The 22,095-nt window shown below is 46.7% G+C and overlaps 1 long non-coding RNA gene across 1 annotated transcript in view; it reads right to left on the minus strand.

Moving 5' to 3' along the window:
- Window positions 1-1,118: 1,118 nt before the first annotated feature.
- LOC144696586 (uncharacterized) overlaps window positions 1,119-22,095 on the minus strand; it is a 28,577-nt gene continuing 7,600 nt past the window's right edge. The window contains exons 2-3 of the long non-coding RNA XR_013580205.1: window positions 2,896-3,051; window positions 1,119-2,655 (exon numbers count right to left, since the gene is read on the minus strand). This is a non-coding gene — a long non-coding RNA (uncharacterized LOC144696586). The remainder of the gene's footprint in view (window positions 2,656-2,895; window positions 3,052-22,095) is intronic.

Below are 22,095 nucleotides of genomic sequence, written 5' to 3' on the forward strand. Positions count from 1 at the left end.
CATGTCATGTTCTAACAATTATATAAGTCGTTGACCTTATTTACTGTATAAGACACAGGGCACCAATCACTCATAAGGGATCAGGTAAACTCATTGTGGGTTCATTTATTAAGCTTAGGCACATGAGAACATAGGTATAAAGCTTGAAGGCATCAGAACTGTGTGTGTGTGTGTGCGCCCTGCTCTAAGCAAAAGTGAAATTAAGACTGGATCACAGGACACATTTCCCTTCTCCCAATGTCATGCTGATATCCCTTAAAGGCATATTAAAACAGGGAATCAAAGTTAAGAGCAGGGGCTGTATTTCAGCAGCTGCTCCCTTCCTGATGCTGGGTCTCTCGATCAGGCACACAGTGCCTGACAGTGAGGGACCCTTCTGCCCCTGTTAGGCTGCTGGCCTTCAGGAGGCTCGGAAAGGTCTTGCGGCTCCTATTTAATCCCTGAGCCACCACTAAATTCCTTTGGGCTCTGTGCTAATTGGTGTGAATTGACTCATTAATCAGCCTAATTTAAATACCTCCATAAACTGGCATGACTCCATTCCCTCCTCTGATGTAATCATGGAAGGCTTTGCCTCCTCCGGGAGACTGATATGCGGCCTCTCCCGGGATTAAGTGGGCCTGGCCACAATGTTTCCCACTGCAAGGGCCTGGGTTATCTTCTGCCCATGGTTGTAGTTTATGAACTCCAATTAGTAAATTCGCAAATTCTTTTTCATGCATTTTTCTCACAAAATGTAAGAATACCATGATATAACAGTGTTCAGTGAGTATTTCAGGTACCTGCAAGTACAGTATGTACATTTTTCATCCTGATTGTCACTGATAAAAAAATGAAGCAGGCTTACTAAGTATGTACATGCTGGTATTTTGCTACTGTTGGACAAAACAGGAGTTCATCTTTTATTAGGTTTCTACCTCCTTCTGCTGCCAGTCTGTTTGGATTTGAACTGTCAGCAGATAGGGAGGAGCTATATCTGAGGCATTAGACATCCATAAAAACTCTTAGTTAAAATTGCTGCTTTTGTTACTTGACAAAGTAATCATGCAGAGACAGGCTGATTAACTCTGAGTCTCTTTATTTGTAAATTCATGAAACCACAACCCTGTTTCCCAAAACACACATGATAAAACTTTACTTGAACTCCAAATGAAGTTCAGACAAGTTGTAAAATAGCAGTACAACTAAACCTACTTTTCACAAAAAAGCTATAGTTAGTTCCAAAACAACCTCTTGGAGTTTAGATTGAGTGTTACTAGAAATAATAAAAGGCATATTATCAAGTGTGGCATGATAAAATTTCCCAAAAATGGGTAAAATTAATTTCAGCAATTCTAGAAGTGCTGGTTGCTCCTTAGACGTGTATGGAATTTCTGGGAGCAGGAGAGTTCTGCTGGGGATGCAAAGTGGAGGGTCACAAGAGGCCCAGGGTTTCAGATGAGGCGCAGGGAAGCACGCCTCCTCCTATTCCCACAACAATACAAAAAGAAGGAAAATGAACTAATTTTTCTGGGCCAGTTTTGGTCTCAGATTCCCCCGCTGCTAGGCTTTGCTGCTACTGATAGGTCCAACATTTGGTGGGGCTGTTATGATTCTTAGTTAAAATTGTGTCGGGTTCCTAATTGTGTCTGATCCTGATTTTAATGCAGCCACGAGACCACACTTTGCCTTTGTCAGATGCCAGGATCACTCCTAAAGAGTGCAAAGTTCAAATAGTGGTGGCAGACCACATCAGGATAGAGCTGGAAATACTCTACCACTATGGATTAGGTGAGCCCTGAGGTTTAACAGAGTGTGGAATTGCAACGATCCAAGATCAAGCAGCTTTCTACTGTCAAGGCAAAGAATAGCCATTCAGTTGAGATCCTAGAGGGCTGTTGGCAACCATGGACCAATTTTGTTTTGCCACAATGCTACAGTCTCCCCACAAGCCTTGCCGGATAGGACTGTAGGATGGCGATTGGTGCTACAGTGTTGATGCCATATCTCCAATGTGAATGACCACCTAGCAAGGCTCCATGCTGGGGGTACAGGATTGCTACATTTCCCCTCATTTTTGACATGAGTTAATGCCTCAGGAGAGGAGAAGAGAGTATTAGGAAAAATTAACACTGAATGAATGAAAAAGGAAGTCTACGCCACCCAACCAATTTCAAAACAGGATGCTGGAATGGCGTTGTCTAATTGCATCTTGAGGTTGGTTTTAATTAGGAATGGTATACATGCAAGAGCCTCCATGCACTAAATATCTATTTGTGTCTACTGTACTGCTAATTAACATACAGAATTCAGTTTTCAAACTCAAATATGCATAGCTTTATTTATTCTATTTGGGATAACCTTGTCATAAATCTTGTTTAAAAACAGATGTTTGCTATTAGAAAGCAATTACTTTATGTGGCATATTTGCATGCTTACATATCCAAAACAACATTCCTGTGACCAAGGACAAAATGCACGTTTAAGTCGTACAAATATTTTGACTGGCTGTTTTCTTGATCCGTTGAAACAAGCGCTTGCAGAAAAATGCTTCCATTTTATGAGGATTTGATTTTACCCTAGAAGGTTGCCGTTAACTTGAGTCGTCTTTTAAAACGCAGAGCTATGGAAACAATTTCAAACATCACGGAATCTCCCCAAACTGCCTCGGTCGATCTGCCAACAAAACAATGAAAACCTATTTTTAAAGCTTCACACTTCACTACTTTAGTTACCTTTTGCTTTAAGCTATAGACAGTTACATCACTGGAATAAAATGTAATCTTTTGCAATGTTATTAAAACAAATTAAAAATAACATTGTAACCATGGTAACTCCATAGTGCAGCAAGCACTTTCCAAAATGCTTTGATTATTGTTTTATTCTGTTGATCTGATGCTGGACAAAGAGAATCACTCCAACTTTCCAGCCTTAGTAATCAATACTTCCCTTCTCTAATTCTCTTTTGGTTACTTTGGTGTCTGAAGTGTGGAAACATGTGAATAGCATTCTTTAAATCCACCTAGATGGAAACCTGCAAGTTCCAGTTGCTTCATGTGGAGTTCATGCGCTCTGCAAATAAAAAACATTCCATTAATCTCAGTCCAGAAAACTTACTGGCAGCAACCAAGACCAGGGAACCCCCAACTCAGTGCTTAAGATGTAGAACAGCAATCAACAAAGCACAACAAAGTGTAGCAGTTTAGTACAAGCCAAAGGAAATCAGGCTCAAACTGTATAGTATATTATTTAAACTACACCTTATGTACTATGCCCAGTTCTTGTAACTTAGTCACAAGGAGACCTTGGGAATTGATTGAGGTTGGCGTGGTGGAGGATTGGTACCAGGTTGGGCCAGGGTGCTAATTCTTGGGAGAAATTGTTATGGGGAAGGCTTACAATTATAGGAAACTGGCTAAATATTATTGAAAACCAAACAGTTAACAAGGGAGAGCCCAATGGACAGCAGGGAGGGCTTTGGCTTTCTGACCTCAAGAGCTAATTTAGGTTAAAATCGGAGCTGGTAAACCTTTGATCAGTCTTGGTGGCCCATCTAATCTCAGGGGAAAAATATAATCAAAATGATATTTAAAAATTATTTGTAATACATTAAAATCAAAATGTGTATGAATTGAATTAATTCTTTCATGGGATGTGGGCGTCACTGGTAAGGTCAGCATTTGTTGCCCATCTCTAATTGCCCTTGAGAAGGTGGTGGTGAGCTGCCTTCTTGAACCGCTGCAGTCCATGTGGTGTAGAAACACCCACAGTGCTGTTAGGAAAGGAGTTCCAGGATTTTGACTCAGCGACAGTGAAGGAATAGTGACATAGTTCCAAGAAAGGGTGGAGTTGGTTTGGAGGGTAACTTGCAGTTGGTGGTGTTCCCATGTGTCTGCTGCCCTTGTTCTTTTAGGTGGTAGAGGTCGTAGATTTGGAAGGTGCTGTCAATGGAGCATTGGCAATTTGCTGCAGTGCATCTTGTATAGAGTACACATTGCTGCCAAAGTGCATTGGTGATGGGGGGAGTGAACATTTAAGTTGGGGAATGGGGTGTCAATTAAGCAGTCTGCTTTGTCCTGGATGGTGTTGAGTTTCTTGAGTGTTGTTGGAGCTGCACTCATCCAGGCAAGTGGAGAGTATTCCATCACACCCCTGACTTGTGCTTTGTGGTTGGTGGGCAGGCTTTGGGGAGTCAGCAGGTGAGTTACTCCCCTCAAAATTCCCAACCTCTGACCTGCATTTGTAGCCACAGTATTTATATGGTGGGTCCAGATCAGTTTCTGGTCAATGTAACCTCCAGGATGTTTATAACGGGGAATTCAGCAATGGCAATGCCACTGAATGTGAGGGGAAGATAGTTAGATTCTCTTTAAAGGAGATGGTCATTGCCTGGCACTTGTGTGGAACATATGTTACCTGGCACTTGTCAGCCCAAGCCTGTATGTTCTTGCTGCATATTAGCACAGATTGCTATGTTTACTTGACCTTCTCTCAGGCTTTGCCAGTAACTTATTTTGCTGCATGCAGACTGTGTCAAAATTGAAATAATTATTTTCCCCCTATAAGTCACAACATCCCTTTATTGCTGCAGCCCTTCAAGGCTTTATTGGCATGTGCAATTTCCTGCCCTATATTTGCCAGGCCTAATATCATCCTGAAACTTGGCATAAGTAAGTGATAAGATTTTACCTTGGGAGATCCCACAAGGCTGGCCTGCCATGATATCACTGCTTTGTGCAATGCTCTGTTTCAATTAAGGGATTTTCCCAAAAACTCTATTGTGCTAAGAGTGTCAGTGTAAGCTTAAGGGATTTCCTTTTAAGAATCTCAAGTTGAGTATAATGGGAGTTTGACCTGAGCAATCTGTGTTTTGTTCTTGAATGATCCTTGCTGGAAACTCACCTGTCTCTATGTCTGACAGGGGTAGGAATGGGCTCAGCTGCCATTCCCTTTGCAGTCGAAGAGCCTTGCAGTCTCACTGCCAAAATAGACAAAATGCAAAGGGGCTAACTGGGTGTTTGTGGAAGTGTGACTCAGCAATGGGCCAATAATGTCATAGGAGAGGAAAGGGAGAAAATTGGCAGAAAAAGAAGAAAATATTATTAGTTGGAAGATAAATGATGCTCCTGTATCAACGTAGATAGAAGTTAATTTGTGCTAGTGTTAATTTATTTTCAAATTTTCCCCTTCTCCAATTAGAGAATTATGAAAGATCTAAAACATCATCAATCAATGTCCATCATAACTGGGATGCGGTAATTTGGTTCAGAAATGAACGTCCCCGCTTTGTAGATTTTCAAGTGAGTATATCCACATTGCAGGGTGTAAAATGAGTTGAAAATCAAACATAGTTTGGACATGTTGTAAACATATCCGCATCCTGGAAAAGTACAGGCCAAGCATAATGATACATTCGAACAATTTGTGATTGCAAAGAAAACGGAGCCGTTGGTATTGTTTCTAGAATAGCTTGGTCACGAGAGCGGAACTGAAGTTGCAAGACTAAAATATAACCATGACTTTAGCTTATAAAGGCCTTCGTCTGCTTCATCTTAACTGGATGCTGCTTAGTCTTAATTGGAGTTAAATCAAGCTTCAGGTGGAAAATGTCACTAATGCTACATCTGAGAGAAATGTGGTTTTTTTCTTTATTCTTTCAGGGTATGTGGGTGTCACTGGCAAGGCCAGCATTTGTTGCCCATCCCAAATTGCCCTTGAACTGAATGGCTTGCTAAGCAAAGTTAAGAGTCAGCCACATTACTGTGGGTCTGGATTCACATGTAGGCCAGACCAGGTAAGGATGGCAGATTTCCTTCCCAAAAGGACATTAGTTAACCAGATGGGCTCTGACAACAATTGATGATATTTTCATGGTCACCATCACTAAACCTAGCTTTATATCCCAGATTTATTAACTGAATTCAAATTCCACCAACTGCCATGGTGGGATTTGAACCCATATCCCCAGAGAATTAGCCTGGGCCGCTGGATCACTAGTCCAATAACATTACCATTACACCACTGTCTCCCCAAATGAAGGCAGGGCATGATTAATAATGGAAATTAAAATGTTTTTGAAAAGGATGCAAAGCTGGACACCTCCACCCAACAATGAAATTTGTTATAAGGGTCAACTTGCTCACAGTACGATTGGACTTTTATATAGCTTTGCAGCACAGAGTGAAAACTAAAATGAGAAACTCAATTTGCTCCAGGAAGAACAACTGTGTTCCTATAGCAGCTGCAAGCTCAAAGTAAAGCCTTCACTACCTAAAGAAATAATAATCAGCTACTGGCCACAACCCCCATTCTTCTTCAAATACTATTTACCAGACCCACAGCAACTCCAGTCTTCGCCATTCTGAAGCCACCTCCAGTTTTCTTAATGTCATGCTACGCATTGAGCTAGGGTTTCTTCAAAATTGTTGAATGATTTCCTCTTGCTGTGAAATGGTTAACCTACTAATTGAAATATATATATCCAAGAAAGTCAGCTCATATATTTAAAGTTGACGTGAAAATTTGCACTATGTGAGTGAAGCATTCATTCTTTCAAAGTTTAATGATGCTGTCAGACATACACTATGTGGGATGGGAGGGTATCAGGTGTAGTTCCTGGTTTGGAGCAGGGCAGAGAGGAGGACTTAACCTATGGGTCCAAAAACTGTGGGGGGGCAGTGTAATACAACCTCTATTCTTGCCACTGATTGTGGCTATGGTGTGGAATGCAAGAATGAGGGAATAAGCTGAACTTCACTTGTGGAGGCTCAGTGTTGTAATCCAAGTTTAGTATTGAGATCTGTGGGGTGGGTTAGAGCGACAACACAGAGGGTTGAGATAGGTGGGAGAGAGGTAGAGCCATGTGCCGTCAGCATATATGTGGAAACGGTTCCCATATGAGTGGATGATGTTGCTAAGAGGGACCATATGGGCAGCGAAGAGGATGGGATCCAGGGTAGATCTTTAGGAGACTCAGGAGGTAACAGTTTAATGAGTTGCAGACATAGACATTTAAGAAGAAAGGATTTACAGGGAAGTATTTATAAGTTCAGGCATATGTTCAGGTATGGAATTTCACCCAGCCAGAAATGAACATCGGGCGTTTAGTTACATCCCAGTGAGCAAGCACAGTCCCAGAAGGACAAATTTGCAAAGCTACCCCTAAGGGAGGAAGTCTGTACATCAGTGTAAGGTGCTTGGAAAAAACTAATCATGAAAGAACTTTAAGATTTCCTTAACACTACGCAGAAAAAGGCAAATGAGCTAATCAGTGATTCCATTGTTGGCTGTACAGCCTTCCTTTGTGTAATATAACATCTGTGACTGCTCGTAAAAGGGAATTAATTGCTGGCAAAAAGACTTGGCCATATGATATAAATGCAAGGGCATTCTTCTCTGCATGCTATGGCAGTGGCAGTGGCAGTGTTGTGAACAAGCTTTTGAAGATTTCCTCCAGTTGCAGTAACAACACTGTAAGAAATTACCTGGGTGCTGCAGTGTAAGCTCAGTTTGCTCACATGCAAGCTCTCATGCAATGGACACCAGTGTTTAGGGATGCCCTCAATGCACCCCAGGAGCGGTCAAACATCCCCTCTGACTCCCGGGGCTTGTGTACGTCAAAAATTGAGGTTTATTCAGGAAGGGACCGAACACAGGATCATGCAGAGGCAAAGTCGAGGTGTCAGAGAGAGCGCACAAACGTCCTAACAACTCATCTACCTGACCCTTGAAACACCACCCTGCATGTGGCAGAGTCTGCAGATCATGCATTGAACTTATCAGCCATTGCAAATCCATCGTATCGGAGTGGAAGCAAGTCATCCTTGATCTCGAGGGACTGCCTAAGAGAGTCAAATGGCCTTACAGGGTGACCTCCAACACATTACTAGGATTACCGAGGCACCACCGCAGGGGGAGTTGCAGTCGCTCCTTGAGCACAAGCCTGTTGTCCTCTCTGATGATGACAGCATTCACAACCCCATCTTTGTCACTCTGCCTGTGACCTTCAGGCAGCCAGCCCAGTCTGTTGCTGCACTTGCTGAGATAGTGCAGCATGTAGCCGGGCCTACTAAAGTTAGAGTTTTGCGAGATCATCCTGTACCATCTGCAGTTGTCCCTTGTGAAAGTCAGCAGTCTACCACAGGCTAAGCTGTATCCACTGGGGTTAGCACTGCACTGGAGCATTGGACCAGGCAAAGGCACACAAAGGACAAGCACTAGGGAATGCATAAGTGTAATTAGTTTATGTCTGCATGTTATATGGCATGGTTTGATTGATAAATTTGGTAGTGGCTTTTTTTAATTGCAGCTAAATGGATGCTGTGATGATTAGTAAAAGCGGAAGTAAGATGTGGAACTGTGGGTGAATGGGTATTTGGGGCCAAGTTTACTGATATTATCTTTGGATGAATCGATCATGGACAGCCTGGTGAGAAAGGGGCTGTGTTTTTTGCCTTCTCCTTTCCTTTTCCTCCAGGTCACACTGACTGCCCGTTAATTGGCCAGCCAGCATGAAATTGCAGTCAGGGCCCAATCGCAGGCGGTGGACCATTGTGTGGCCGCTCCCCGGCCTGCCCGCCACGCCTGCCCGATGAGGGGAAACCACCCCCATGATTCTCTTAAGTGGCATCTTAACAAAAACCAGCTGTAAGTCAAAGTAATGGGTATTTGGAACCTTCATACTTTAAGACAGCCTCTTCTACTGGAACAAGCAGCCACCACAATTATTTGATTGTACCTTCAGGAAAACATCCAGCAATTTGGGATAAAAAGAATAGATAACATTTAAATGATGTGTGAGTGCTTCAGGTGTTGTATTCACAATCTAATGACAATGTTATGCTGAGACTTCTACCTGCTTAGAGCAATACAGAGTGGAAGCGTTGCATTGCACTATTGGTTCTGCCTTGTTTTCTGTAAGGTCACAGGAGTTTCACATAAGCATATTTACAAAGGTGTGCAGATCTCCACTCATCACTGCCTGAACCGACATTTATCTGTAATATATTAAGTCTTTTGTCTGTGCACACATCCTATCTGTACAACTTGACTTACTGTAGTCATGCCTTCTTACATTTTTTGTGTCAACTTTAACTCATTATAAATTCCTACAGCTCTATTTAAAGTGGGTTTTGCGGTCATCATCTTGTGGTTGTACAAGTTCATCACCAGGTTGCTACAAATCACTCAAAACGCTCTCTGCACTTTGATCCAGCTACTATTTTATTCTCAGTAATTGAAATTTGTCCTTTCAAAATAAGGCAAGAAACAAAATTTAAAATTCAAAGATGACATATTTCACAATAATGAGTAATTTGGTCCATTGATAGGCCTTTTTTGTTTGATTTTCAGTGCCTTCAATAAAGGTTTTTTACCTAAAATCTTCAGCTTTTCCTGAAAGCTGGGGTTTGGGTTAATTAGCCGGGTGGGCGCTGCCTCCATGTGATAGTGTAAAACTGGTGATGGCAAACCAGCAGCTTCATGTACATCTCTCCTGATTTTTATTTCCATTGGTTTCGCTTTGCCATGGACTGACCTTGGTGAATTTCCGGGGTCACTCCCACTTTAATTATTTTGGCAAATTGCTGGCAGGAATCCAGTCTGTACCAAGAAGCCCACCCAGGGGCAGGAGGTGGAAAATCGCTGCTGCAAGTCTTGGGCTCTCCAGAAACTCTGTCGATGAGTCTTGACGTGGCTGCAGTAACCTCCTTTCCAAACTTAGAAGAGGCCAGTGCTCGTTTCAGGCAGCTGCAAGGGCCTTCCGTGCCAAATTTGTTATTGTTGTGCCTGTTTTACAACCATTAAATGAACGTCACTATGTTGAATTTTTATTCTGCAGCGTTTTCGGAGAACAGCAATAAAACTTCTCTGCCCCAATTTTTACATATGTTATTCAACGTTGAGAAGCCAGCTAAGGAAAAGTACAAAGTAACATCACAGCAGTGAGAACCGCTAAGAACTTTGGGCCTGAAACTACTGGGAATCTGAACTAAATGGTACACAGAAAATTGGTCACTTTTCAATAGTTCTTGAGTATTAACCTGTTAAGAAGATAGCTGCAGAGTTCCTTAATGCCCATGTTTTTGGCACAACTACCATTTCTGGTGCAAGCCACACAGCATGCCATTTTGGCATGGGCGTTAGTGCACATGCAGGAAGTATCTGCTGGAAGTATGCAGAGTAGACAAATACGCATAACACAAATTTAACGGCAGTGCTGCCAGTTCAGTGCTCAACAATCCAACCAGCAGGTCTCTTAAACACACACAGCTCAATATGCACTTAGGAGCAGGAAGGCATTACACCCACCCACCCCCACCGCACCCCCCATTCCACCCCCCTACCCGTCCACCAGCATTATTTAAAATGATCATCAACTACTGCCCGGTTTATTGTTAATTGATTTCTACTGGCTGTTGGCTATGGTTATAAAAGTGTTTGGTGGTTTCTAGACTTCTTTAAAGTTGGGAAAGAGTGTTGTGGCAGATGCTGAAGAACATTGTCCTGATTTCAAGGATCCTGCACAAGCCAGTTGCTTCCAGACATGGTGCAGTAGTATGCATTCCCGGACAACAGCCTGTCAAAGAGAATGGAAGAGATGATAAAGAGTAGAAGAAGGTCCAAGAAGAGTGGAGAGGGTGGGGTGGCTCCCAGAGGAGGCCATATACACCTGGCGTGCACAGGGAGCAATTATCCTACCTAGAACTCACTTAATTGTCGGTGGGCGCGCTGCTGACTGCTGGCGTGCCCATCGACTGAAATATCGCGTGAGTGTGTGATCACGTTGGATGCTCGCCCGATGTCAATGCGTGCTATTTCACGCTTGTGCATGCCGGGCGTGAGGTGAAAATTCAGCCCATGGGAATGTGTGGAATCATGGGCCAGGGAGCAAAATTGGTTGGAAGATGACTGAGTAGGTTAAGGGGCTAAGAAATCTAGGAATGCAAATAAATAAATCATTAAATGTAGCAATGCATGTTGATAAAGTGTACAGATACTGGGAATCATTTCTAGAGCAACAGAATGCAGTACAAAAATAATAAGGTAATGTTAAATTTCCATAGAGCCTTGGTTAGACCACAACTTGAATATTGTGAACAAATTTTGGCTCCACACTACAGCAGATAACTTCAATTCATATCCAGAGAAGCAGATGGGGGAGCATGAGGATTTACTAGGTTTGCCCATGGAGCAGGGGTGACATTGACTGTATGGACATCGCTTTGTGGGTGCCACATGCCAACTCTGCCATGTACCGGAACTGAAAGGGATTCCACTCCCTCAATATGCAGCCCGTATGTGACCATAGGCAGCAAACCAGGCAGCTCAATGCTGGGTTTCCCGGTATCAGTCATGATCCTTCATTCTGTGGCAACTGTATTTCCGCCACACAGCAAACCAGAGGGCATGTACTGGACGACAAGAGCTGTCTGCTGATGACATGACTCCAGCTCGTAACCAATGCATTCATGTGCAGCGTGCATACAATGAGGGCCATGCTGCCACCAAAATGTGACCGATCACGCCACTGACACACGGAAGCAATGATTCTGCTGTTGGAAGTGCTCTGGAGGAGCCCAGCAGTTCTCGGCTGAGCAGGTTTGAGTGTATCTGCATGCTGAAGAACCTTGCCATCAGGAGGGCACAGCCCTTGCCACACCTATTGGGTGAGAAGCCAAGGAGTAAGAGCACGAGGAGGAGGAGGAAGAAGATAAAGAGGAAGGGATTCTGCCTCTTTCTGCCTGGGTACGTGAAGAACTGCAATTCCAAGAATCTCAACCCCAATTCCCCATTCTTCAACAATGGTCCTACACTCCATACCTTCCCTCTGTCATTGACAATTACATCACCCTTTTGGCCACAATGCACAAATAAAACACAAAATACACATTTCAAACCAAATTTACGGATTAAAACATGCCATATTGCCATGTGCCTTTGCCTGACCCAGTGCTCCTCCACAGTGCTTCTTCAGTGCAGTGCTGCAGCATAGCTGGTGGAAGGCTCCGATATTCTTTGGAGGAGCTTACAGATGGCCTCGGGTGAACTCAAGCAGCTCTGAGCCTTGAACGCCCTGTTTCAGGCAGCACATCTTGGCATGGGCAGCAACAGTCAAGGTTGGCGGAGTGGCAGCGATGGGATCATGAATGATGTTATCCTGAGACAGGACACTATGTTCTTGTTCCATGGAGCCACTTCCACTCCCTTCAGGGTGGCACCTCAGCAAGCTGATTAATTTGTTGGAGGAGCGATTGCTGGATATCCTGCAAGCCTATTTGAATACTGGTATGCACAGTTGTGATGGTAGCAGTCTGAGACAGCAAGATGAGATTGCATTACAACAGTCTGAGCTCTCTTGGCAAAAAGCTGGCCTCACGTGACTTCCGTTTGAACTTCCACTGCAACATTCAGACCTTCGGTTGGAAGCTGAGGCATCAGACACGAGACGCTGCGTCATAAATGGATCCACAAGTGTGTTGATGGAGTTGGTCGGCAGTTCTGTGCTGGATAGAATGGGCTCTAAACTCTGCACAAGACGTGTGCCCGGTTGGCGCCGGACTCCTTCATGCTCCTTGACATTGACCACAGGCTTTCTGATTGGTTTCTCAATGCACCAAGCATCTCGTTGTGTGCATTCATCAGCCTTTTCTGTAGGGCTGCCCCACTGAAGTCCTCATCTAAGTCCGCTGCACCAGCACTCATGTGCAACCTTGCCCTTTGGGGAACTAACACTATCGCTATCCTAGCTCCTTGTCCTAGCTGCAGCGCACTTGTGCCTGGCATCTCACCAAGTGCAGAATGCACCTTGCTAGTTTTTTAGGACTATCCAATTTAATCCTCCTATATTCAGGTTACACAGCCTAATCTACATCAGTGAAAGTCATTTCCTCATTTTCAATACAGCACATTCTGGTTTCATGCAGATATATTAAAAAAATGTCCCAGGACCCGCCAATCCGAGAATGCCTCAGATTGACTGAATAGTATCAGAGCTGGGTCTTTGAGATTTGAGAGTTTGATCTTGGAATTTATGATAATATTAAATTAAATGGTGAATCAGAACTAAAGTATGCACACAGCTGCACACAGCTAAATTAAACCAAATCATGCTGGGCTGAATGTAACTATGCTAAAGAGGGTTAAACGCAGATAAGTTAAATGTGATCCAGGACATCAATAACTTGTTCATAGCACCAAATAGGAGCAGTATTATTGAGAAAAAGAATGATTCAGCTCCTGCTCTGACTATAGACATCAAGAATTTAGGTTATTTGGAATAAGTGAAACTTAGAGTTCGTTTAGCTTATTCCAAATCCTCTTAAATGCTGTCCTTCTGCCAGTAGTAGTGCTGGCAGGCTTTACTTGCCAATTTAAGGCTTTTAAGAAATGTTGCTGCCACTAGCCTTTCCCTCTCCAGCCCTTTTGCAATGTTCTTACCATTCCCACATGCCAGTTTCAAATGCAAAGTGAAGGGAAAAATATTTGTGAGAAGCAAAATTGCAAAAAAAGCAATTAGAAATCGTTGGGGAATAGTTCCTTTTTTTTCCTCTTTGATTTTAATGTGATCAGGAGAAAAGACTGGTTTCAGGCAAAGCCAGCGAAGCCTGTGGAGACAGGAGGCAGGCAGGTTGTGGCAGGTATTTGTTTCTCTCCAGCAACTGGAAGTCCCACAGTGAAAGACTGGAGGAGTTTCACCCACATGAATGTTTGACTCTGATTCTGGCTTCAGATCGTAGTATATTTGAGCCTGAGGTGGAATGAAAAGTAGATGATTCATGATAATAAAGTAATTAGACATAGTCCTTTTTCACAACTTCAGGATTTCTCACTAGGGAATTGTGCTTGAAGGGCACATGAGTGCTTCGGCAAATAAGTGCTGATTCTCTAACGTGAATTGCTTTGAAGTGTGCAGCTGGCTGTTGGCATCACCACATTGTGGAATTTGCACTCTATATATGCTTCTTTCAAGCAGTTCTCAGTTCAATTACAAACTTGCATTCCTGGAAACGGAATACATTTGGTAATTACTAAAAAAATGTCTTCAAAACTGTAAATTAACATTTCTGACTTTGACATTGTTGTGGTAAACAGGGTGCTTTTTACCATTTTAAGCCATTTTAAGCACAAGGACAAGTTTAGCACCACTATGGACAAAGTACAAGAAACCCTGGGAGAAGGGAGCATGAGTAAAGATATTTATTTTTATGTTTCCTGTATGATGAATTTTAAGAGGGTCAGACAATTATAACTGCGTGAGGAGCATCATTTCCCAAGAGGTTACTTAGCATTTAAACAATGTTTGTATCCAAAAGTTCAATTCAAAATTTGAACCATCGATCACAAGCAAAGTGCAGGCAAACCAAAGTGTATGTGCATGCTAGAACTTTTTAAAAATGGACTATATGCTGAAGTTATGTGTTTAGCCATGCTAAGACTAAGAGATCTTTCTTGACAAGACAAGTTCTTTCATAATGTAAAATAAAAACAAAATACTGTGGATGCTGGAAATCTGAAACAAAAACAAAAATTGCTGCAAAAACTCAGCAGGTCTGACAGCATCTGTGAAGAGAAAGACAGAGTTAGTGTTTTGCGTCCATATGACTCTTCTTCAGAACTAAAGAGAAGTACTTCTACTTCTACTTCTCTTTAGTTCTGAAGAAGAGTCATCTGGACTCGAACATTAATTTTGAGGTCCTTTCATAATGTTAATTAAAATACTCTTGTGAGTTGGGTCACTTTGGGGGTGATTTTCCACACAGGTGGGATTTTCCGGCCCTGACACCGACAGGCATCGTTGCAGATGGGACGGGAAAATTTGGAGAGCTGTTGCGGCCTGTGATGATGCTTGCTGGTGTCGGGGCCAGAAAATCCTACCCATGGTTTTTCCCACTTGGCCACCATTACTTCAGTGGAAGAGCAGTGGACTCCCATGTAAAAAAGTGTAAGTCCTCTAGAAATAGTCTGCAGCTGGGCCCTCTTAGGCATGAGCTCCAAGAGGTTGTCAACTACAAGAGTTTCAGGCCTCATCTGAGCAGTAGTGACCTTTGACCACCCATTCTAGGCGTTAACAAATGACAGCCTGAGATTTCCCATCTCACTAGTGTTGCTGCTCCTTTTGGGCTCATCGCACAGGCAAAACGGGCAGGCGGGCAGCCCATTATTAATGAATTGTCATCCAATGGGTGGCATAAAAAGGGTCTGGAGCATTGTCACTGTGAGTAGTGAGGAGTTTAGGAGATAGTTTGCTGCTGGTTGCTTAGTGAAACTTGACAGCTTTATTTCTGTTTTGAGCTTCAGTCTTTGCATTGCTTGCCTTTATTTCAGGGCTCATTGGTGTCTCCAAGGTCCCTGGAGGATTTATACAGTGTGGACCCGTCCAGTCACCAGATAGCCTTCTATTTCTCAGGTAATGGGGATTGTCTGCTCCACTGGTGGCACCTTTCTGAGGAGGAAGAGAGGGACAGAAGGGAGAGGAGGCCAGGTGTCCGTAGGCAGCGTCCAGGGGAGGGACCTGTGGGAGAAGAGGCGCAGGCACACGGGGCGCAGGGCCAGCAGGGTGTCCAAGGCGGAAAGGGCCACTGAAGGTGCCACTATCCTACTGCCAGAGTGTACAGGTAGCGATGCAGCTACCTCAACATGTCAGAGGTGCAGTGCCAAAGGAGGCTCCGCCTCTCCAGGGAGACCCTGACCACCATACGTCAGATGATTGGGTCTGAGATCACCCCCTACTGTGTGGGTGGCCACCCTGTGCCAGTGGCTCTGAAGGTCCACAGTGGCCATCAACTTCTATGCGTCCAGCTCTTTCCGGGGTCAGTGGGGTATCTTTGTGGAGTGTCTCAATCAGCTGTCCACAATTGTGTGAAGCTGGTGACTGACGCCCTTTTCAGACAGGTCATGACGTTTATTCATTTCCAGCCAGATGAAGCCAGTCAGGCTGAGCGAGCCAGAGGCTTCGGTGTAATTGCTGGGTTCCCCCACATCCAGGGTGCCATTGACTGCACACATGTGGCCATCAAGGCGCCAGCGGGTCAGCCGGGTGCCTTCATCAACAGGGATTCCACTCGATGAACATCCAGATAGTTTGTGACCACAGGACGCAGATTCTGCAAGTCTATGCAAGGTACCCTGGCAGCTCCCATGATGCTTATATCCTGAGACACTTACAGGTGCCAAGGCTGCTCATGGCTCCAGCCTGACTGGATGGATGGCTGCTGGGTGACAAGGGCTATCTGTTCAAAAGGTGGCTTATGATGCCTTAGGGGCACCCAAGAACAGAACCAGAGCAGAGTTATATAATAGGAGTCATGTCTCCGCAAGTGTGGTGATAGGTGAGGACCATAGATCTGCTGAAGATGCGTTTCTGATGCCTGGACCGTTCAGGGGCACAATGCAATACCCCTCAGAGTGGGTGTCACTGATGGTGGTTGCATGCTGCGCTCTCCACAATCTGGCACTGGCAAGGGGCACCCACTGGAGGAACAGGATCTTGAGGCAGCTCCACAGGCCACAGATGACTTCAGTGGTGGATCAGAAGAGGAGCCCGGGGAAGGACATGGTGAGGGTGTGGAGGCAGGCCCTTGGAGCCTTCAGGGAGGCAGGGACACCAGGGAGGCCTTGATTCAATGCTCCTCCACCTAGGCTGCCAAGGCACTGCTTCCACCTCAAGCCAGGAGTGCTGCCTCCTTACCGGATGCTGAAATGACCCGTTCCATTGAACCCAAAGTCCACTCAGTGCCTGTGCAATAAAGTTTAGAACCACACGTCCAGCGTGAGATACTGGCGTGCCCTACACCTACAAAACAAGTGAAGCATACTCAGGCCATTAACACAAAAGCAAAATTTATATCATGCTGGCACTCACAGAAAATTAACATAACAATATAAGGTGTTAATGGCCACACCTGTAAACAAATTAACAGAACATGGCAGAACAGAAGATCACCCGTGAAAAGTATTTCTTGCTCACGGTGCCTTAAATTTACGTTTGGGAGTGCTGCATCTTGGTGACCCTCGCGCTCCCCCACTCCCCCACCTCCGCTGGCAGCAGCATTGGAGACAGCCTGCTGACTGTGCTCTTCTGTTGGCCTTGATGACCTTGGCAGTCGTCCTCTGGCCAGTAGAGCCTGGGCTGGCCCCACCTGGCAGGAAGCGGCCAGTGCCATGGCTGGCATCTCCCCAGTCGCCACAGTCTCATCAGATGCCACAGTCATTGGCAGAGGGGCAGACAAGCTGCTGTCATCATCAAGAATGCCCTTAGAGGAGCCCCCAGAGATGACAGGCAGCTCGTAGGCTAATGTGAGGTCGCTCTGGACCTCCTTACTCACCATTGATGGATGGGCACCTAGCAGGGATACTGGGTGCCTCATCCATCTCCTACACTGGCAGTGACCACCTGAGGTAATTGCCTGTGTGAGGGCCTGCAGCGCCATTGCATCCTGGCCAACCCCATCTGAGGAACACCTTGCAGGGCACATCCGAGTCGTGGCCCTTAACCTGCAAAGCAATCAGTCCAAGCAGCCAGAGCTCACCTCCTTGGCCCTGATTCTGTCCCTGGAGCTGCCTCTTCATGAGAGTCGCCACTCTCTCAATGGAGGAGACAGTGCGCTCGGCCATGAGGGTCAACGCAGTGCTCATGCTCCACATGGGTAATTTTTCCACCACTCCATGACATAGACCATGGCACACAGGCCCTCAGGAATTCCTGCTGGATTCCCCTGTGCATCTCGCTGGACATGCAGCATCTGCAGCCTAATAGACAACTCCAGAGGCTCTTCATCTGCCTCGGACTCAGTCCTCCGACTGCCACCGCCCTGGACACTCTCTGCCTCCTCCTGCTTCTCATGTGAGTGTGCCGTGCCCTCGCTGCTGTGCACTGACCTTGTAGCCAATGGTTTAATGCACAATGAGGTGCTGGTATCTGCTCTGGTGCCTGGTGCAGAGAGATGTATGACACAGGTGCACCTGATGGGCACTGGTCTTCTGGCGCCAAGGGTGGCTCATCGGGGTCCTGCACTCGTTTGCTGGATGGTGATTCTAGGGGAGAAAAACGACAATTCATTAGTATTAGTCATTGCACTGTCACTGTGTGTGCTAGGTGGGCTGGTGAGACAATGGAGATCTGCATCATGGTGCCATTGTCTTTCAATGAATAATGGGGACTCAGGTTTGAGATTTCCATTACAGATGATAGAAGACAGCAATGTTTACACACTCCAACACTGCCACATCTGTACACTGCACTCTTACCTTCCTCAGTGACCCCTGCCTCTCCACGACTGGTGGACTGAGCTGGGCGCTGGCACTCCATCTCCCGGGCATCCATGTTGTTCCTCATCAATATGAGCACCTTGGGGGGGCCTCCACCTGTCCTTGACCTCTCAATGTTGTTACGGCTCCTCTTCTCCTGAAAGGACAGAGGATCATTGATTAATCCACTCTCTACCTGCAGCGCCATTGCATCCTGGCCAACCCCATCTGAGGAACACCTTGCAGGGCACATCCGAGTCGTGGCCCTTAACCTGCAAAGCAATCAGTCCAAGCAGCCAGAGCTCACCTCCTTGGCCAGTGCCAATGTCATTGACAGTTGGCACTCAGGCTCTTACAGCCCTGAGCACCACAGGGGGACAGCCAGCCATTAACACGTCTCCAAACAGATCCATGCCAACTTGGTACTCGCCCTTTCCAAGCACAGCAGATCGTTGAACCTTTTGCGGCTCTGCGCCCATGTGCGCCACACAACATCATGGCTGCTGACCTGGGCTGCCACCTCTACCCATGCATTCTTGGTCAGGTGTGGTGGCCTCCCCTTGTCATCCCTGGGGATGAGGATGCCCCGCCTGGCACTGACCTCCTCCGCGAGGATTCCCAGGCACTCATCTGAGAATCAGGGAGGCCGAGTGCCCACAAGACAATCCCCCCTGCCTGGTGTGCCCAGCAGGTGCAGATGCCATTGCAGCTCAAAAAAAATGTTTCCCAAACAAATCCAAAGCTACAACATGTCCCCTGGCCGCCTCCAAGGAGCTGCCTCTGCTGCTTTTAAATCCCCCAGTGGGTCACCATTGGAGCCGGCGCCCGAGAGGGTCCCGCCCCCATCCAGCCCTTCCGACCATTGAGAAAACACGTTTTACGTTTGGCAGCCGTTAATTGACCACCCAGCGCGAAATCGCATAGGAAATGTGATCTCACCTGGGAGCGGATTATACATCCACTTCCGGGCCCACCCACTTGGCGTGCACGCCAGCGAGAAATTCAGACCCATGAGTATAAAGAGACTTTGGGTGGAATTTTCTGTGCCGGCTGGTGTCGGGTGTGATTGGTGGCGTGAGCAGACAATATGGCGCAATCAGTTTCACCATGGCGTGAAACCAGTTCACAATCATGCTCTCAGACTGTCGCATTTTCCGCTATTGGATATTGGGAACCTCGTTGTCATACATCAGCATATCATTATCAGCCAGCCCGTCGGAATTGGCCCCCGCCCCACCGCTGGAACATCTGTCCACGTCGGCTGGAAAGCACGGCGACGTGTTTCACAACAGCACATTAGCGACTTGTACTTGGCAGCCTGCACTTTGAGGGGGACTCTGAGGTGAGTGCACAGTAACGTTATGCAGCACTCACCAGGGTCGCCTGTTGCTCTTCAAGCTTGAGAGGTGCGGGGGGATCAGGGTTAAGGGCAGCATTGCCATTGAGGTGACTTGTGAGCAATAGGGGGACAATCACAGCCCTGCAGTTGAGGTGACTTCTGAGGGTGGGCTGCAAGCGCAGCCTACCTTTGAGGAGACTTGTGAGGGGTGAGGGGAGGAGGGGGGGCAAGCGTAGCCCTGCAGTTGAGGCGACTTGTGAAGGGGGGTACCAAGGTCTTGCCACTGAATATAGTGCACAAGCATTCGGGGTATGGGATAGGGTGGGCGAGGGAAGTGGCCACGCATTAGGGAAATCTGTATAAGGTGACCATTCTTCTGCAACCCAAACAGTTCAGGCGCAGCCACATTGATATAATTGTAGTGGGACTTCTAGCTTATCTGCCTACTCAAGCAATGCAGAGGCATCAAAGTGCCACCTCTTCACCTTCCCTGGCCCCCAACCCGCGGCACACTCTGCAAAGCCATGAGCATTTTAGTGGACGGCAGAACAGTTGAATGACTGCACATGTTGTACAATCCCCTCACTAAAGCTGGCCATGGAGTGTTCACTGCTGGAGGTGCTCAGAGCCCCTTGCAATGTCAGCATCCCGGTTTGGACCAGTGTCTCCCATGGGTTGGGTGAAAGTGGTGGGGTTTCGGGCAGCCATGCAGCGCACTAACCTCTGGCCATCCGAGTGGTGGCCAGCGCTCTTGGGAATCATTAAGGGGCCTTCACACTTAACCAGGACAGGTTCTTAGTACACCCATGCTAACCATGTGTCTCTCTCTTTCATCCTGCAGGAGTACAACATCGGTATCATGGAGACTGCTGAACTAGCAGTATGGCCTACAGGGCGTGAGGAAGATGGAGGAGACAGTGACTGAGACTCCTGGCTGCTCAGAGGCAGGAGCAGCCAACTCAGGAAGAAGGGGTGGCTGGGGCTCCCGCACATACTGCCCAAGAGCCACAGCGAGCCATCGCAGGCCGACTGCCTAGCGACACCTAGGATCTGTAGATGCCACCTTGCAATCTGTGGATGACTGAGAACCAGTGTCACCGGAGACTTCACATGTCTAGGGAACTGGTTGGTCACATCAGCCAGCTGCTGCAGGATTTGGCGCCACAGGGACATGGAGGGCATCCACTGCCGTTGGCTGTAAAAGTGACTGCAGTGCTCAATTTCCACATCAGTGGCTCCTTTCAGGGCTCCACAGGTGACCTCTATGGGATTTCACAAGCCTCCACCCACAAATGCATCCATGAGGTCATGGATGCCAACTTCGCGAGGGCACACAACTTTGTGCATTTCGCCCGGGACCAGGACAGCCAGGATGCAAGAGCGATTGGATTCACCCAGGTCTTGAGTTTCCCACAGGTTCAGGATGCAATCGACTGCACTCATGTGGCGCTCAGATCTCCGTCACAACGCACGGTGGACATCATCATCCGCAAGGGCTTCCAGTCGCTGAACGTGCAGCTGGTGTGCGACCACCAGAAACGCATCCTGCAGGTGTGTGCACAGTTTCCAGGGAGTGTCCACGACACCTACCTCCTCAATTGGTTGCAGACCCTTGGAGTTTTCCACAGGTCCACAGAGACTGCAGGGATGGCTCCTTGGGGACAAGAGCTACCCGCAGAGGCATGACACCCATGCAGTGGCCTCAGACTGCAGCAGAGCGACGCTATAATGAGGCTCATGCAGCATCTCGCAACTTGGTGGAGCAGATCATCAGGATGCTGGAGATGAAGTTCGGGTGCCTGGACCAGTCTGGTGGAGCCCTGCAATATAGTCCACAGAGGGTGCCACGCATCGTCATCACCTGCTGCGCCATTTACAACCTGGCACTGCAACGGGGAGAGGAGCGGGCTGAGGAGGAGATGGAGGAGCTGCAGGTCTCCTCCGATGAGGAAGACACTGATGGGGATGAGAGTGAAGACGTTCTCAGAGGCAACGATGACGTGGATGAGGCCCTCGCACTGGCTAGAAGAGACAGGCACATGGGAGGCCCTCATAGCTGCCAGATTTGTGGAGGATGATGATGACATGCAGTGAGGTGACCCCATAGATCCTCACATTGCATCTGTGAACGTTTGACTCCAGTCTGGCTTATGGCAGCGCGAATACCCTCTGTGATAATGCTCCTGTCATAGAGAGGCGGTGGAGGCCCTAATAGTTGCTCGAGCACAGGAGGATGATGGCGATATGCAGTGAGGACACTCCATATATCTTCATATAGCCTCTGAGAATGTCTGACTCCTGTCTGGCCGGGGGAAGCTCGCTTGCGCTTTGTGATAAGAGTCTTATCATGGAGACACAGCCATGAAACTTTGGAAGCATCTGATCCTTTGTCTACCTTCAGCACCTGAGCCCTTCAGGAGAACAGCATCTGCGGTCACAGATGCTGAGGAAATCGGGGCCAGCTCCACCTTAAAGGTGCTGAGAGCACACAGAGAGAATGACGGAACTCTGTGGTGCGTGCCCACTACATT

The sequence above is a fragment of the Cetorhinus maximus genome, chromosome 22 (assembly GCF_964194155.1).
Source record: "Cetorhinus maximus chromosome 22, sCetMax3.hap1.1, whole genome shotgun sequence".
NCBI classification, from domain to species: domain Eukaryota; kingdom Metazoa; phylum Chordata; class Chondrichthyes; order Lamniformes; family Cetorhinidae; genus Cetorhinus; species Cetorhinus maximus.